The following is a 14,549-nucleotide window of genomic DNA, read 5'->3' as shown; positions in this document are numbered from 1 at the left end:
GGTGGCGGAGCCAAGATGGCAGAGTAAAAGCAGTGATTTGCTTGAGCTCTCCCCCATACCTGTCCAAGTACCTGTAAAAAATGTCTCTAAACAAATTCTAGAGCAGAAGAACCCACAAAAAGACAGATGAAACAAATTTCTAGCCTAAGACAACCTGGGTGGTTGATGGGAAAGGTCTGTTGTGATGGACTGGGAGAGGAGCACAGTTCAGCATGGGCCATGTAGGTAAAGACCAGGCCTCAGTGACCCCAGAGCAGGCCTCAGGGAACTGAATCACTAGCGGCTATAATGGTTTCCAGACTTCTCAACCTACAAACGCCAAAGATGACTTAGAAGACATTTCTAGCATTTTGAAGATGGATAGCTACATTTGAAGAGAGAGCTATGCACAAAGGAAAACCAAATTTGATATAAAAAATGGACCCTCCTCCCTAATCCTCCAACCTCCTAAGGAAAAAGCTTATCTTTGCAGGTATACTTCATTAAAAAAACACATTTTCCTAAATAAATTGGCACAAATATTAGGAAAAAAAATTGATATTGCAGAGAGTATTCCAAATGTCTTTTTCCCATTAAGCTTTCACTTCATAATGCTAGTCATCTCTTAATACTAAAATGTATAAGCTTCAATTCACACAAAAATATTTTAATTTAATAATTTAATTTTACTTTAAAGTAAACATTTTTATCCTATCTCTATTTTCTTTTCCTTGTGGTTAAAAAAGATGTACTGCAGTTGACCCAGATTTGTCCTTTGAGGTATTCTCAAATTCAGGTTCTTCTCTTAACATATTGAGCCTTGAAGGATGGAGTCAAGATGGCAGAGTAAAGGCTGCAGCCCTGCTGAATTCTCCCAACATTCCCCTCCAAACAATTTTAAAATAACTCCTCAAATCAAATTTTGGAACAGCAGAGCCAACAAACGGTCAGACTGAAACATTTTTCTAGTCTAAGATAATTTAGGAGGTTGGTAGGAGAAGTCTGTGACATCAAGTTGGGGGGTTGTCTGGAGCACAAGTGGCTGCAACAACAGGTGAAGAAATAGGCTGGAAAAATTAGCAAATGGCAAAGAAATAACTTGACCATAAAAAGCTATTATGGTGGTACCAAAGACCAAGACATAGATTTAGAAGAAGAAAATAATGTGAAAATAGCTACAACTAAAGCCTCAAAAAAAAAATGCTAATTGGACCGCAGCCCAACAAGAATTACAGGAAACATTAAAGAAACAGATCATACTGATAAAGGAAAAATTGAGAAAACAAATGAAAATGTTGGAAGAAAATTATAAAAAGAGAATTAACAACTTGGTAAAAGAGATACAAAAATACTGAAGAAAAGAGCTCCTTAAAAAGTAGAATTGGCCAGATGGAAAAAGAGGTTCAAAAGGTCACTGAAGAAAACAATTCCTTAAAAATTAGAATTGTACAAATAGAAGCTAATGATTTAAGAAATAGTAACTTAAAAAATAAACACATGATGTGTATACATCAAGTGATTAATCCAATATTTTGGTATAATTCCCTCTTTGTTGTGATAGCCATTATCATTTCTATTCAGGAGTGATAATAATGTGTTTAAGACTAAGCAGATTCATATCAGGCTTTAACTGTCTCCATAGAAGATGACATTTTATTTCAATTGTTCTTTACTTACTATGTTAGTAGCATGTTTTAAATAGAGAATAGTTTTTCCATGTGGACATCAGATACTCTGGTGTTCTCACTGTGCTTGAATCTATTTTGTCATTGTGTAGTGCATGACTAAGCCACTAATGCAGAACTGAGTCAAAGGCTTTGTGGTAATCAATAAAGGCAGTTTAATTGCTTTTAAGTGGCACGTTTAGTAATAGCTGAATTGATAATGAGTTACTCTTTATGTATCTTGAGAATTTCTGACACACCCTTTTGACCTCATAGCCAATATATTGCTTTCTTTTAAGTGTTTATTGCTTTTTGAGTAAGCTATATTTACAAGCTGTAAATATTTAAGTACATAAACTGTAACTGGCCTATACTGGAGGAGTCACTGGTGTTGCTGTCTTTTGATATTAAATATGTGATGTCTTCTGTTAAGAAAGGTGAGATTAGGCTTGAATCAGAAAAGAAGCTAAATACCTTGCTACTAATTAATATGCTCCTAGAAAGCATTTGAGCCTATAATCATGGATCTTATCTGACCCCTCTACTTTCCAGTTTTGCAGAGAAGCCAATTTCACTCACCTCTCTTGATGGAACTGTTCTGTCATTTATTATAATAATGATATCCAAGCTTTCTGTTTCACATTTCATTCAACTTGTGTTTTCTTTGTATTGAAATTCTTACTACCAAACTAGCAATTTTCCACATTCTACTTTAAGAGTTCTCTTTCTCTTATTATTCTTTTTACATCTTAACCCTCTTTTTTGATTGGTGGTAAATTATTTATTTTGATCTTTGTGTTTATTTGATGCATTGTATTGTCTTAATCTTTTTGGCTTTCATATTTAACTGTTGATTAAGGATATCTAGAATTTCTAATTTCAAAAAAATTTTTAGATTCATTTCCACATATTTCTTTTTGTTTTTGTTCAAGTTTTTGCCATACATACTGGCTAAATATTGTGGTAATCTTTTGATATCTTCAACAGTGTTCCCGAGCTGCTTCTCCCATGGTGGTGTTTGCCTTTTGGTTTTTTGATGTTATTGTTGTTGTTTTTTCCTTTGGCAAGGCAGTGGGATTTATGTGACTTGCCCAATGTCACACAGCTAGTTAAGTGTCAAGTGTCTGAGGTGGGATTTGAATTCAGGTCCTCCTGACTCCAAAGCCAGAGCTCTATCCACTGTGCCACCTAGCTGCCCCTCTTTTTTGTTTTTTTAAATCAGGTCTGACCATGTTATTCCACTGCTCAGTAAAGTCTGGTGGCTCCCTATTACTTCTAGGATCAAACATAGACTTCTGTTTTGGGTTTTTTTTTTTTAGCATTTAACAAAATGGAAGTTTATGTGAATATAACATAGGAAGAATATGCAGCAAGAATACAACACTTGTTCAGATGGATTCGGAGACCCTCTCATCTTTATGTAGAAACATATCTGGTCAGAAGAATATAAATTAACTGGCACAGCAGTGATATATCTGTCAAATCTGAGGTGATACAATCCATCTTTTAAGAATGGATTTTTATGACCTAGGTGAACAGGAAGCTAAGCTTCATCATTGATTTAAGCCCTAGCCGTTTAGACCAGTCAGGTCTCAGGAACAACTGTCTTTTAGGGGAAAACTAATTCAGGTACATGGTAGAAATCTCAGTAGATGTTGCTTCTGCTACTTTCTCTTTGATACACAGAGTAAGATACTATCTTTCTCCCACACTTCTGGATCCATCCTTTTTTTTTCCTTTTAAACAAATGCTAAAACTTCAATATATTATAAGAAAAGAAAAAGGAACATTGTAAACTTAAATATAAAATAAGAAAAAACAAAAAAATGTCTTGCACAGCAGAACATAGGAGAGGATTCAAATTGTATAGCGATGTGTTTGCCTTTCTTTAAGCCTAGCAGTGGTTGTAGTAATAATAATAGTGATAATGATAATAATAATTAGAATTTATGTAAAGCAAATTTATATAGGTTTGCAAAGCATTTTATATATTGTAACCCATTTGATCCACACAATAACCCTGTGAGGCAGATGCTGTTATTATCCCCATTTTACTGATGAGGAAATGAGAAAGTAAGAGGTTAAATAATTTCTTTGGGTCACATAGCTAGTATATGTCTAAGGCAGGATTTAAACTCAGGTCTTTGTGTTCACTTGTGATTATTATAGCAGGTATCAGATAGTTATTATATACTAGATGATACAGTGGATAGTGTCAGACTTAGAATCAGGAAGTCCTGAATTTAAATTTTGCCTCAGACAGTTACTTGTATGACCCTTGAAGAATTATTTAACCCCTATCTCCCTCACTTTCCTCATTTGCAAAATGGGGTTAATAATAGCACTTACATTGTAGAGGGCTTGTGAGGATCAAATGAGATAACATGTAAAATGTCATGCAAACTTTAAAGGGCTGTATAAATGGTGTCTTTATCATCATCATTATCATCATCATCGTATCAACTTTTAAAAATTGCTGTTTATTGGGAAAATTTTATAGCAATTATTATAGCAAGTATCTCTGATAAACATCTCATTTCTCAACTACATAGAGAACTGAGCCAAATTTATAAAAATAGAAGTCATTCCTCAATCAATAAATGGTCAAAGGATACAAACAGTTTTCAGAAGAACAAACCAAAGCTGTCAATAGTTATATGAAAAAAATGCTCTAAATCACTAATATTTAGATAAATGCAAAATAAAACAACTCTGAGGTAGTATCTCACACCCATCAGTTTAGCTAAGATGACAGAAAAGGCAAATGATATATGCTGGAGGGGTTATGGAACAACAGGTACACTAATGCACTGTTGGTAGATCTGTGAACTAGTCCAACCAAAGGGTTATAAAGCCATGCATACATACTCTTTGACCCAGCAATGCCACTACTAGGAGTACACCTCAAGGAGATCAAAGAATAAGAAAAAGAACTTATATATACATAAATATTTATAGTAGTTCTTTTTGTGCTGTAAAAGATTTGGAAACTTAAGTGATACCCATCAATTTAGGAATAGCTGAACAAGTTTTGGTGTATGGATGTAATGGAATACTATTGTGCTGTAAGAAATGATGAAGGAGATGGTTTTGTAAAAACCTGGGAAGACTTATATGAACTGATGTAGAGTGAAGTGAGCAGAACCAGAAGAATAATCTTCACAGTAACAATTGTGTAATGAAAATCAATTTATTGTGAACAACTAAGTCTTGTGAAAGACTTAGTAAAACCTGTCAATAAAATGACCCACCACAGCTCCAGAGCACTCATGATGTAAAATGCTATCCATCTCCAGACAAAAAACTGATAGACCCAGAATGCAGATTGAGACATATTTTTTCCATTTCCTTTTAGTTTTCAGAATGTGGCTAATGCAGAAACATGTTTTGCATGACTTCATATGTATAATAATTATCATATCTCTTTCCTTCTTAAGGGATAGGTTAAAGGGGCAACTAGGTGGTGTAGTGGATAGAGCACCGGCCCTGAAGTCAGGAGGACCTGAGTTCAAATCTGGCCTCAGACCAAACACTTGACACTTACTAGCTGTGTGACCTTAGGCAAGTCACTTAACCCCAGTTGCCTTAAAAAAAAAAAAGGATAGGTTAAGAGGTGGAGTGAGAGAAAGAACATTGAACTGAAAATTAAAATATTTGTAAAATTACTGTTTTGGTATGGTTAGCCTACTGGGTGTTTTCATGCTGTCGAAGTCAAAAAGGGCTTTCCAATTTTCTAAGTATGCCCATCTGCTTATCAGATTCATTTGTGACATATGCATTATTTTTCAATCCCTGTCATTTTTAGGTAGAACTTCAGCTTTGGAGTGTGTATTGTCTTCTCTTTTTCCCTTCAACTCCCCCTCCCACCACCACCACTACCACTATATAGGCTATTCTGAAACTGATGACTTTCCTCATAGTGTAGATTTATTTTACATGTGGTCATTATTTAGTTCAATTTAACCAAGATTTATTAAATGCCTGCTATGTGCAGTGTACTATGGGTAGGTGCTATGACTACAAAGATGAAAAGCAACACAGTCCTTACTCTTAATGAATGTCATCCCTCAAATCAAAAGTTATTATTCAACCCTCTGTTGTTTAGAATTGAACTAGGTTCTTAATTTTCCATGCAGGAATCATTCAAAAGCAGTCTCTGTAATAGGGAAATGATAATAGCTTTGGATAAGTCACTCAACCTAAGATTCAGTTCCTTATCTCTAAAATGAGGGACTTGTGTAGGTGCTCTCTACGTTTTCTTACAACTCAAAATCTGTGATCCCATGAATCCACTATTTCAGGAAATTTTTTTTCTAGACCTGGCCTGTGATTTTAGTAATGTAGAGCACTCCCAATGAGGAAATACACTCCACCGATACATATTGACACCTGTTGGGCATATATAATCTTAGACAAGGGAAAAGACGTGGCTAGTCACACGATAGTGTGTGGAAGTGGCAGGGCTTGAATGAATCCCAGACTCCCTAACTCTGAGGCCCACTGTCCCTCAATTGTGCTGGTGCACTGCCTCTTTAGAATGAAGAGGGGAAATGATTATCCTTCACAGAGAGTAATGCAGACTCATCTGAAGTCAGCATCCACAGTGAAGTAACAATGACAATATTGTCCAAAACTGGAGGACCCACTTGGTCATGTTATTGTCTCTAGAGTGCTCAGGGTTTTGTATTGTTTTGTTTTGTTTTGTTTTGGAGGGTGGTAGGTGAGGAATGGTCAGTTTTCTCATTTTTAAAAATTTATTTAGTTTTTTAAAATTTTATTGCTACCTTTTGTTTTTACATCACAGTCATTTCCAGATATACCAGACATGAGTGAGATTTATTTCTTCATCTCTTCTCCAGGACCAAGATTTGAAATCAGAGAACATGAATTAAAACCCCAGCTCTGTTATTTATCTCTATAACTTTGTGCAAGTCACTTCACTGTCCTGGACCTCAGTTTCCTTTTCTTTAAAACAAGGGAGCTAAGGGGCAGCTAGGTGACACAGTGAATAGAGCACTGGCCCTGGAGTTAGAAGGACCTGAGTTCAAATGCAGACTCAAACACTTGACACTTACTATGTGACCCTGGGCAAGTCACTTAACCCCAATTACCTTGCAAAAAATAAAAATAAATAAAACAAGAGAGCAGGACTGTGTGACCTAGAGTTACTTACAACTCTAAATCTATGATCCCATGAATGGTTAATTATAAAGCCCACACTGATTGCCTCTTACCTTTGAGAAAGTCATCTGAGGAGGGAGCCTAGCCACCGTGAGTTCTTTGCCCTTAACTTTCACTAAGCTTATATTTCACTTGTTGGAATGACTTCTTTGTGTCTTTTTAGCCATCAGAGGTCAGTTAGTTGATGGAGTCCATGACTGAAACAAGTAGGTATTTCTCAGTGATCCATTAAAATATTCTCTCTGTTGTCACATCATGTGACAGAAATGCTGCTAGTTTTTCTTTTCAAAGAAATGTCCCTGGATTCCGGCTTTTTTTTCCTCTCACCATTTTATTTCAGCTCTGTAAGGAATCTAAATCATGATAATTTATTGGAAAATCTTAAGACTCTCTATTTTCTAGCAGATAAGCTACTTTGTTAGCTTCAGTGTTGCTGGACTAATCAGGGCTCCCTGCACTTAATTTTGACATTTAAAGAATGTTGAAACCATGTTCTTCTGAGCTGTACTCTCTCATGCCTAATCTAAGGTCAAGGGCAGTACAAATGAAATCAGGTCCCTAAATTCCCCCAAAATGAAAAGAAAGCAAATTGTTACAAGCTTAGCCAGGAGTGTGTGAGAGCCAGCAGATGGTTCTTAGGGGTTGGGGAGGGGGCTGGGGGGTGGGGTGTGTGGGGAAGGCTCAGCCATCTGTTGGCTCTTTCACATGCTTTCTCCATGAGTAAAGTGGGTTAAAAAAGACCCCACCAATAAGTTGTGTCCCTTAGTTATTAGACAAGTGATTAATTGCTATTATTTGTCTCCTTTGCAGGTTTGGGAAGTAGCCATTCATTCAACAAGTATTTACCAAGTGTCTATTTCGTGACACTATGCTAGGCATTGCAGATACAATTAAAAAAAACCAAATAGTTTTTTATTTGCCCTCAAGGAGCTTACATCCTTCTGTCCTTGGTGTGCTATAACCATTTTTTCCTCATTTATTCACTCAGTCATTCAGCTTACTGAATTGAGTATTTATTACCAAGAGAGTCAGTCTGGTGTAATGAAAAGAGTCCCATATTCAGGATACCTGGACTCAAATCCCCCCTTCTCATACTAGCTGTATGGCCTTGTGTAAATACGAGTTTACTCATCTGTAAAATGGGGATAATAATCTTTTCACTTCTCTCACATGATTGTCATGAGGAAAGTACTTCATAAATCATAAAGTGCTGTAACAGTGTGAGTTATGTATGTACATAGCACTAAGTTGGGGGGGGAAGGGAGGAAGTGATTGGAGAGGAATTGAGAAAAAATGATAAATATAAGATATGATTCTTGCTCTCTAGGAATATATATATGTATATTATATTATATTTTAGGTAATCCTCTATTTCTTCTAAATCTTGTATAGCTGTCATATAATTATGTAATTCTTTTTTATTTCTTCTTTATTATGATTTCACTTTGTTCATTTTTTTATTTGATAATATAAACTTCCTTTTTTATTAAGTTACCTCAAGATTTATTGATTTTTTTAGTCTTTATGAAGAGCCATATTTCGGGTTTTTTTTTTTACCATTTCTATAGTTTTGATGGTTTCTAATTCATCTATATCTCCTCTAATTCTCAAAATTTATTTTTTTGCATTTAGTTTGGGTTTGTTTATTTTTAATTGCATAGTTCATTAGTTTCCTCTTTTTCTGTTTTGTTAGTATATATTCTTAGAGCAGTCATTTTTCGTTTGAAAATGCTGTTTTAGCTGCATCCCAGAAATTTCAAAATGTTTCTCATCATTACAACTCTCTTTCACATAGTTATTAATTCTTTCTATGATTAATTGTACCCAATCATTATTAAGGATGTCATTATGAAGTCTTCATTTAGGTCTTTACTTTTTGCTTGTCTTCCTAGTACTAATTACTATTTCTATTGGATTAGTAATTGTCAAAGATGCACTTAGTAGTTTTACTTTTTATGTTTATAGTTTCTCTGTGCCCTAGCACATAGTTTATTTGCATAACAGTACCATGTGTTATTGAGACCTATGTATAATTCTCTAATATTACCATTGAGATGAGCTTTCAGCTCAAAACTGTCCAACATTTTGTTTAATTCTCTATTTTCATTTTATCATCCTGTTGGATTTCTCCATCTCTGAAGAAAGAACATTGAACTCTGCAATTATTTTTTTAACTATCTATGTCTGCAGTTCATCCAACTTTTCCTTTTTGAATTTAGATGCAATGCCATTTGGTGCATATATATTGAGTTATTGATATTGGTTCATTGTCTGTGGTTCCTTTAAGCTTAATCTCTAGAAATTTTTAGTCTCTCTAGGTTGACAAGACAAACACCTATAAAACAATTAAGTTACAAAGGAAGTGAAATAAGTAGTGGCAGGCAGTGAATGCTGCTGTGGTCCAAGGAGAAGATTCAGCCCTTAGGGCTGGAGAAGCCAAGAATAGCTGGGCCCTGAAGGAAGAGGCAGATGGGTAGATGTCTGAAGGGAGGACATTCCTGGTGAACAATGGAAATCACTGAATTGCAGAATTGGAAGGGATCTCAGGATCCATTTAGTAGCTGTACTGGAAAAAGAATCTTGACTACTGGTGATTTGGCCTTCTCTTGAAAACCTCTAATAAGAGAGCAGCCTCACCTCTGATTTTATCTTCTGAAAGATGCCTCTAGTTGGATGGGTAGTGGAAGGTAGGTCTTTGGTGGATTTTCAAAAAAAATTCTGTGATATGTTGATTGCCTTACCTTGAGTTCTCTCAAGTCTTAGAAATTAACATAGTCTTTGATGGTAAGGATACAGATATCATATAGAATTGGAGTAAAAGTCTCCTCACTATCTGACAGAGGAACCTCTGGGGTCTCCTCTCTCCATGAGTATTCTTACTCAGACATCCCATAGAACTTTGTTGGGTTTTTTAACTCTCTAATGCCCTTGTCGTGTAATACTATATAACATAGTAATTTGAAACTGTAAGTTCCACAAGGGCAGGGATTGATTGTATCTTTGTATCTCTGAACACTTAGTGTAGTAGATGTTAATACATGACATTTCTTGTTCTATGATTTGGAAGAACATAGCTTCCTCTTCAACTCTATCTAGCCTAAAAGGCCTGTGAAGTTGAGAGTGTGATTGAATAATTCAGCAATTCGAGAACATTTATTTGGTATGGCATAGTGGAAAGAGTGCTGAATTTGGAGTCAGAGGACCTGGGTTCTAATCTTAACTATCACTATCCATGTAACCTTGGACAAATCATTTAACCTCCTTGAGTCTCAGTTTTCTTCTCTATAAAATGAGGGAGTTGGACTAAGACTTCTTAAGTCCCTTCTATCTCAAAACTTCTTTATCTTTTAAGAAATATTTATTTGGTGGCTATGAGTCCAGATTGCTCTGAAGGACCCCAACAAGAGGAGAGCCAAGAGTTTTAGTGGAGGCTAAGGGTAGCCTGGTGTGCCTGGGTCTGGGAATTCAGCTCCAACTGTTGCTACTGTGCTAGTAGGGCCTGGGGGGTGAGGGGATCAGCTCCAGAACCCAGCCACACTGCTTCCATAACTGATCTATGTGCTATGCCTTCTGGCATTAGGTGCCCTGGCTGGCAACTCACAAGACCAGTGGAAAGGGAGCAGCTTGGCTTAATAAATGAACAGCAGTGGAAGTGCCTAAATTGTGCTAAGGCTCCTAGGAGTGGTTGCACCCAACAGATGCCCTGCTTCTCTCTCTCCCCCGCAATGCCAGGCAGCACTGGTACTGGCTAGAGGCCCAGGCACATCACAGCCCACACCCATGATCCTCTGCCTCCATTCAGGAACCCCCAGTGTACATGGAGAGAGATAGACTCCTGGAATTGCTGCTGGTTGAGGCCTAGGAGCTTCCCAGGTGTAAGTGTGTCAGCTGGAGGCATAAGAGAGGGTGACACTATTCCTTTATTTTACCCCACATCAGTCACCAAGTAGCTGCCTTCCACTATAAATTTGAAGGGGACTAGAACCTTCACCTTCTTTGGATCACCCATAACCTCTTAATGGAAGGAACTACAGGAAGGAATAAGTTATCAGCATCAATGTTTCTGGTATCCACCATTAGAAGTTCCTATTTTTCCAGCCAACTGGGTCTTACGGCCAACTTTTTGATGCCATCTCTATACACCCCATTGTACTATGGTGTCAGGCATGGCCCTAGTACCTTCATCTTTTTTTTTTGTTTGTTTAGGCAATGGGGTTAAGTGACTTGCCTAGGGTCACACAGCTAGTGTTATGTGTCTGAGGTCGGATTTGAACTCAGGTCCTCCTGACTCCAGGGCTAGTGCTCTATCCACTGCACCACCTAGCTGCCCCGCCTAGTACCTTCATCTTCACTGGTTGGAGAGCTTTGGGGAGGCTTGGGTAAGGAGTAGTCCCTGATAATCTGCATTTCTGCCAATATATTAGGCAGCTCAGGCTGCACACAATAATCATTGTGAAGTAGGACTGGATTAGGGCTCCCTGAGGCAGGGTAGAAGAGATAAAAAAAAGAATGTCACTTGCCCTAAGAAGCCATCCATATCTAATACTATGGCTTACTTGAGCCATCTGTCTAAAGGTGCTAGAAGAAAAAGAAAGTTCTTGGAGCTTAGCCTTTGCCTAAGGAGTCAGCAAAAGTTGAATAAGCAACTCATTCTTATTCATCCTGATTGAGAAGTATTCCAAGTGTTGACTATGTGATGCCCCAGTTTTGGAAAGTGTGAAGTGGGTGTGCTCCTAGTGATTGATTTTGGGGGGGAGTGGGTAGGTTAGTAAGGAAAGTAAGTGTTTTTGCTTTGGTAAAGACAAAGGATAACTGATTGAGTAGACCCTCCCACCTAAGAGGGTATCTCAGTGGCTAAACCCCATCTATACTGGGAACATCACACAGGGGTGGAAATGATCAGAGGGGTTTCACCACAACCTTCAATTCCCTTTACCCTTCACTTTTTTCTCCAGCCCTTTCCCTTGCACTGACTATACTTTTCTCCCTTCCTTACCTCAATCTATTGGTGAACCAATTCAATTCTATACTTTCTTCTACTTTCAAGCTCTTTAGCACCCTTTAATATCACTAACCATGCCTTGCCAAACCCCAAACATGGATTACTCTCACCATCCTCTTCTTTTGTTCCTATTCACTTGCTTCTAAATGAAGCTGGAGGAAACCACAGAGCTATGCTGACTCCACTAAAAGTGTCTAATTTTTTTTCCAACACAAATTAAAAGAGTTGTTGTATTGAGAGACTTGCTATGTCATTGGGGTCACAGGTACAAAAATATCATCATTCGATAATACTGGCATACCCTTAATTCTAAAAAATATTTCAGTGTAAGAAAAGTATTCCATTAACCAAGCCTGCAGATCACAATGATCAACAGTTTTCTATCAGTACTTTCTGTGCTAAAAGATACAGATGGTTTTCTCCTTCCCTTTGTGTGAGAAAACTTATGCAATGACTTGTACAAAGGCAAAACAATTGATTCTTAATTTAAATTTGAAATGTTCAAATACGTGTGATTTGGTATGTCAATTACTGCAACTGTCTATCAGTTCTTCCTGGTAAAAAGTTGTATCTAAGCTTTAAGAAAGTATAAACTCCTGAGCATTAAGGCGGTCACGTAATTAGAATGTAAAAAACAGCTTTCCTTACCAAGATGACTCTAATTAACAAACTTCATCACTCTCAAACATAATTTAAAGCAAATGTAGTGAAGTGTTTAGATTTATTATGATTAAATACACTAGGATTTCACATTATTTTAACATGCAGATTTGAAAAGGATAGTAAAATTAGCCCTATCCACTTTTTTTTTAATAAGGGTCCAAGTAGAAAATAGAAAAACTGTCTCATTCATATGGAAATTAGATGCAATTAAATACAAAGGAACTATCTAAATATATTTTAAGTTAAACAGTGAAAGACTAAATTTAACTTAGGAGTTTGTCGGTAAATAGAGCTTAAAGAGTAAGACAAACTTGGGCATGGTGTTTTCTAGACACTTTAAAAAAGTAATTAATGTTACAACTTATTTTAAAAAAAGCACCTTGAATATCAAGTAATACAAATTATTACATGACCCTCTAGTTCTAATTTTCTTTTCATAAAACTTCAACCCCAAGATAATGTAATCACCTTTTTTCCTCTAATCTTTTTTTTTTTTTTACCAATTTCAAACCAGGAATAATTTTTCATAACTGTACACAGCATGAATCATTTAAGTTTACAGGTTCTTAAGGATGAGCATGCCAGAAACTAAATTCAAAAATTTATGGCATCATTACATTCAGCTTTAAAAATAGTTCAAAATGTGTAAAAGACTTTCTTTTTTTATCTTTACATCCCTAGTACCTAGCACATAGAAGACACATGATAAATAATTATTTAATTGAATCACTTCTTTTCTTAATTTCTCAGAACAGTAGTTCAGATGAGATATACAAAAATTTTCTGAGCTGGAACGTGTAAAATTATAAATATATATCACGATTGTGGTAGGAATTTTATTGGTGTAATGTAAGTTAAACTGCTGCAATTGCGACATGCACAACAAAAGTTACAGACTTGAATTTTTTAACTACTGTTACAGGTTTGTGGAGATTATCCTCTACCTTTTGATGGAAAAAAAACTCATTGTGTTCCTGGGTTGAATGAGTACCAATTGTTAAGAAATTAGGGAGTGAGAGGGAAATGAAGAATTAGGAATACTTCTTATTTAAATGATTTCCAAAGTCTTTTCATGAAATGCACTTGGTAAGTGCAAAGTATACATAAGCATGAGATTAATTTACTGTGTGATATCCAACTGCAAGATTCTGCAATTTATAGCAGTAGCCTATATATTAAAATTATTTTAAACAATTTCATCCAAATCAGTCACTAACAATTTTTGCCTTAATTGGTGACTATTTTATTTAAGAGGTACATAATAATAATGTTGATGATATAGTAGGGAAAAAATTGTTCTTGGTTTTTGTTTGACAAAGTTTCCTTATGTGTTTTATACCCACATATTTTAGGTTTAGAGGGAAAGTAAAGTAGAGGATGAGTCAATTTCTGTTTGTTCTGTGAGAATGAATCTGAATTAGTGCCTTGAGGACTTGCTGTGGGACTGTCCTGAAGAAATTGGTAGAACACATACTTATCCTGAAATTAATTTTCTTTGGTCACGTACTGGACCACTCTTCCTTGTAAAAGCCTGTCTCCATAAAGCACGCCTTCACCACAGTCAGAAGCAAGGCCAACTTCTGTTAGCCAGTTCACTAAGTCACAGCCACAGAAAATTCCATCAGAAGTCTTTGCATCACACCTTCTTCCCTTGATCATGCTTTTGACACAGAAATCAGGGTGATAATGGACAAACTGCTGACAGGTCATTCTGATTTCCTCCCAAATGGGTGATGATCCATTTTCTGCTGTTTCTTTATTATTGCACAGGAATTCAAATTATTTTTGAAGGGCAGAATGATTAAATGCTTGTCTAACCCAGAGTTCCAAAGGAAGTAAAACCTTGGTCAAAATTAAATACAGCACAAAAAAATTGTAATCCAACATATTATCTAATAATAATAATAAGTAACAGTTATATAGTGCTCACTATGGGCCAGGTACCATGCTAAGTGCTTTTCAGTTTCTCATTTGATCCTCACAACAGCCCTGTGAAGTAGGTGTTCTTATTATCCCCATTTTACAGATGAGGAAACTGAAGCAAGCAGAGATTAAGTGAT

General features: G+C 36.3%; 1 pseudogene; it reads right to left on the bottom strand.

Moving 5' to 3' along the window:
* LOC110197709 (lysosomal cholesterol signaling protein-like) overlaps positions 1 to 14,549 on the bottom strand; it is a 78,472-nt pseudogene that overhangs the window by 24,852 nt on the left and 39,071 nt on the right.

Source organism: Phascolarctos cinereus, unplaced genomic scaffold (genome assembly GCF_003287225.1).
Source record: "Phascolarctos cinereus isolate Bilbo 61053 unplaced genomic scaffold, phaCin_HiC Scaffold_8;HRSCAF=390, whole genome shotgun sequence".
Taxonomy (NCBI): Eukaryota; Metazoa; Chordata; class Mammalia; order Diprotodontia; family Phascolarctidae; genus Phascolarctos; species Phascolarctos cinereus.
This window is presented reverse-complemented; position numbering and strand designations above follow the sequence as displayed.